This window comes from Egretta garzetta, unplaced genomic scaffold, assembly GCF_000687185.1.
Source record: "Egretta garzetta isolate BGI_Z169 unplaced genomic scaffold, ASM68718v1 scaffold206, whole genome shotgun sequence".
NCBI classification, from domain to species: domain Eukaryota; kingdom Metazoa; phylum Chordata; class Aves; order Pelecaniformes; family Ardeidae; genus Egretta; species Egretta garzetta.
Window position 1 is genome coordinate 134,834 of NW_009259984.1, and position 5,005 is coordinate 139,838.

Sequence of the window (5,005 nt, forward strand, 5' to 3'; positions counted from 1 at the left end):
TCTTGATCTATGACTCATTTATGCATTATCATTCCAAATTCTTGGGAGAAAGAAATGTATCAATTCAAAGGGAATCCTTGTCTGCCAAAAAAAAAAAAAAAATCCCTGAGCAAAATATAACAAGAAATCCCTTCCTTGCCCTCCTTCTTCTTTCCCCCAGTGCAGCTTTTCCATTTCCAGCTCAAGCAAAGTTTTGGTCTTAGCATCGTAAGTGGGTGCAGGGGAACTGCTCTGAAACCGCTGTGGGTGTGCGGGGGGAAGAGGTAAAGGCCGGTGTGCAGGTGTGTCTGTGAGTGCGTGTAACCGCGGGTGTGCCTGCACCACTGAGTCCTTCTGCCTTTCCTGGGGGATGCTCTGTGCATCCGCCACTTGCAGGCTCTGCAGGCATTGCTCTGCTAGGTGCTGTTGGAAATGTCGCTGCCGCTCCATCTCTGTACACTCTGTGTGCCTACACATGTGTGCTTGTGCACGGTTGCTTCGTCGACCCTCTTGGTGTCTGTGTAAAAAGGCATGGTAGGAAGATAATAATACCAGGTGGGAACAGTCCGTATGAGAGGGCGTAATACAGATGAGACAACCTGTTTCAGGAAAAGCTTGGGAAAAAATCTGTTGGAAAGATGAGTGAATAGATCTCACTTTTGGATATGTCTGTTCAAGGCTGCTGCAATGGTACATGTAAAACCCATCTCAGAACATCTGCAGCACTCTCCCTGAACATGACGGGCACAGGGCAGGGATGAGGCTGCAGCCTGCGCTCTGGATTTGTAGCCATACACTGTTTGAACAGATGTTTTTCTTCTTATTGAAAGAGAGATCTTTAATAATGGAACTGAGCTTTAGTCTCTAACCAGCTATTGATTGATTTTCCAATACAGGCAGACAGGGAGAGACACCCAGAAAAACTTGGTTTGTGCCCTGTGAAGTGGCTTGCACGTCTGCCTGTGCACAGATACAGACCCAGGCACCCACACAGGCCAGCACACGACACCCCCAGGGATGCACCTGCTACGCAATTATGTGTGGCTGCATTTACACGTGACACAAGATGTAAAGCAAAATCTCTTAAATTACGATCGGATCCCCTGAACCACACTAAGGTGGGACGGTGTGAATGCTGCTTTGCAGCTCCATCTTTGTGGTTTGCTCAGGGACTTTTCTGCAGATGTGCCAGAGGAGTGTGGTGTTTTACATATGGCCAGTCATGCCTAGGCTCAGGGAGAGGGACAACAAAAGGATGCAATTTGTGCCTTGATTGTGGCTTTTGTCATGTTCATCTAAGCTCTTATGCTCATTTCCATCTTCTGGGGTCATGTCCAATTTACCTTATTTTCTTCTTTGCAAGTTTAAAAATAGCAGAGAACAAAAAAATTATTCTTAGCGGTGACTGGGAGTCAACATAACCTGTGAGCTACTGCCATGTACAGGCACTGAGTATATGCTGAGCCTGTTTAAAACATGAGGACAAAAATCCTCCTTTACCATCAGCGATGCAGATCTTTTATTTACACGGTGACAGTGCCTGCGCATGTTTCACGCTCGTGCTACGTGCAAAACTCCCCTTCGCATCTATGCAGAATGAATGCAGAATATGTAATTGAGATCTGCAGTGCAGGTGAGTGCTTTCCCAGAGCTGACCCCAGAGCAAAATTGAGCGTCACACATTGTGTCAGCGATGTCCGAGCGCCACAGACCTGCATGTGTGTGCCCGCTCACCCTGGTCGGGTTGGATTTTTGCCTCTAAGATTGCAGCGCAGTTCTGGTGGTCTGCTTTCACTTAGTGCAGGCTGCGGCTGTGCCCTTTGCGGCAGTCAGGGGCTCGCAGGAGTGTTTTCTTTTTGAAACCTGTGTGCAACATGATGTGGTTGATCGGCCGCAGAATTCCAGAGACTGGCTCCCCTCCCTCGCCTGGTGCTGCCTGGGTTGAGCAGAAAACTCTCAGCACCACCTTAGGATACTGTCTGTCTGTCTACCTATATCCCTTTACTTTTTAATCTGTTAGTTCATTTTGTGTTTGTCTATCACTGTAGCAGTTAAGTTGAAGAACGGTAGAACCCCTGTCTTAATTTTCAGCTTTAAATAGAGCCTTTATGGGGAAAAATCTCACAGAAGAGCTGGAGAGGTAAAACTTGGGCATGTTCTAGCAAACACAAGCTAAGCATTCCTGAGCACCACTGTTAAATTCTGTTATTCTTTCTATAGCTATGAAGAGGTATCCCATACGGTGGAACACTCCTTTTCTCCATGTCTTTCCTTGAGGCCAGTGGATACAATTTCCCTCCATTATTTGCCACTTGATCTGATTCTATAGGACTGTCCTGATTTGTGACCAAGAAGCAAACCCAAAAGTGGTAGCAAAGAGGAGAAGGAATCACCCGGTTTGGGCAGACTCAGCCTCCTGGTCTGGCAGCCCCACGATCTTTGTCTCAGCACTGGACTCAGGACTGGTGGTAGGACTCCTTGAGGATCTGCCAGAGCCTCTCTTCAGCCATTCTTCTTCTCCCTTACCAAACCTTTCCTTTCTGACATTAGGTTAGCACTTTTTAGATTTCTTCATAGATACATCAAAGGACAGAAAGAGGCCTGAGTGACATGTTCAGTTCCATCCCTTCACTGGCAACTGGTTCATGTAGTCCTTCCCGTAAATTTGTTAGGCACCTCATTAAAGTGGGTTGCTGGCCTGCCCCCAGTTCCCCTATTGGAAGGCTCTTACAGGATCCCTTTGCCCAGATGGTTAGAAACCTCCTATTTGAAATCTTAATTTCCTTTCCACACTAGAGGAGACGTATCGGATAAGAGCAGGGAGGGCCTCCTTGTATCCACTTGGTGAGCTTTCAGCATCTTCTCAGGCACCCCAGGACTGTGCCAATTGTATCAAATTCATTGCCAATGGAAAGATGGGAACCATCAGGACTAGAGGAGACACACTACTGCGCTCAGGGTAGGGTTGCGTGCTAGGACCTGTGCACCTCCCATTAAAATCCCATGCAGTTCTGGTTGATGGTGCAACTTGGTGGGCTTCATACAGTTCCTCTGTGTGATGAGTTCCTTGAAAACCTGTGCTACACCACCATGACGTGCAGAGGGCCAAGTGACTGCAGGACCTGTGCCATTAGTCATGGTGGGGCCACAGACATGTCTAGGTGTCACCTCAGACGTAGCTGCTCTGTGGCCCTACTCTAAATCCCAATTTCAAGCTCACAATTTTCCCAGCAAGGACGAGTGCCCCGGCGGCTCAACATAGCCTATGCTAGCCTAGTTATTTTTGTAATATTAGGAATATAAGGCACAATTCTTAAGTCACTTGAGGAAATTTTTGTTACTTTTTGCTTGTTCCATGAAAAAACCAAACTTGTCATATATGTTACAGTGGCAGTAGAGTGGTTCATACGCACGTAGAAATCCATGCCTGACATCAGTTTCCGCAAGCCTAGTGCACAGTCCTGCCCAAAATGTGATGCAGGTACAATCTGGGTAGTAGTTATCATTACCTGCTTGTGTAGTACTTCCAGTGAGATCAAGCAGTTACAAAAGCCAAGCAACTGAGCCCCCAAAATAAAAAAAACCTTCCTCGTCCCATAAGCCACAGAGATGGCTTCTATTTAAAAACAGTCCTCACAAAAGAGCACAAATTTTATCCTTGATGCTTGAAGCTCAAGTATTTACACAGGGAATTTAGGCTCTTCACTTGTGGTTTTGGCAAAAGCTTCACACAAATGTTTTGCACTGGTGGTCTCTTAGCCATTTAAGATAAACGACAAAATCAAATGCAGTCCTTGCAGACTGGAGCGCTGGATGCTGTGCCAAGGATGAAGTATCCCCGTTTGCCTCACATGTGTAGCTGTCAGATCAACATGCAGGCCTACTTTCCGAATCAGGACTCTTGAGGTAGAGAGACTCACTTAGAAAATGTTGTTTTTCTAGGTTTGGAAGGAGCACAGATAAATACTTCTCCTTGCTGCCACGGCGTAAGCTCCCTTAGAAAATGTTGCTTTTCTAGGGTTGGAGGGAGCACAGATAAGTATTTCTCCCTGCTGCCACGGTGTTTGCATGTATCTGCAAGGCACACACGCATGCACTGGCCGAATTGCCACCATGAAAAAAAAGAGAGCATTTGCCAGAAGATACCCCACAATTAACACACATATTTCCTGATCTCAATACAGGGGGAAACTGTGGTTTCTCTTCTACCACTGTGCGGTAGCTGTTGGCAAATGCCAGCTTTTTAATGGCGACCACTCCACCACATATCTTCATTTAGAAACTGCCCTTGATTAGTAGCTACCCTTTATTTAATAATAAAGTGGCGGGCATAGTTTTAAATGAAGGGGGTGGGATTTGGTGGATGTAAAGCAGTGCCGCTCCCTCACCTTCCCCTTAAACGCTGCTAATTCGCGCCGGCCAAAAATGCGGCCGCTACCTGACTCTGTGCGCGCGCGTGTTTGCGCGTATCTGTGTTTGTGCAGGTGTAGAGCGATATTCCAGACTTGTGTCTTAGTTTTTCAAAGCTGTGGAGCTCAGTTTGGACTAGTGCCAGGAGGAGCGAGCATTTCCAGCGGAGCAGGAGAAAACTCTTAAATACAGCTTTTAAATGGCAGGTGATTCCTGGAGGGGTTAAAAATAAATAGTACGGTTGGAGGTTACAATATTGTCTTTTAGCTACCGGGAAAAAGGTTGCTCCCTTCTTCACCAGCTCGATAGGGAAGCAGCCTGCATAATCGGGGCATGCAAAATGCACAACTGGCCACAGCTCAAGCGGGAAGGCAGCACAGCGGCCGCCAACGCTTCCTTCTGGGAGCTCGGCTCCTGGCACCTCTCTGAAGCCATTTGAGCTCTAAGTCACCGCACTTTGTCCGGGCTGGTGTGTGGAGCCCGTTTCAGCAGCGGCTCAGCAGAAAGCCTGCCCAGTTTTGTGTCGGCTCAATGCATTAACACAGCTGTAAAACAATAATCCCCCTTTTGATTCGGTCCCTGAGCAAGTGCCGGTGGCGACGTCCGCTGCCTGCGG

At 47.3% G+C, this 5,005-nt stretch overlaps 1 protein-coding gene across 4 annotated transcripts in view; it reads left to right on the forward strand.

Moving 5' to 3' along the window:
• BCL11B (BAF chromatin remodeling complex subunit BCL11B) overlaps positions 1-5,005 on the forward strand; it is a 91,688-nt gene that overhangs the window by 37,661 nt on the left and 49,022 nt on the right. The window lies entirely within an intron of this gene.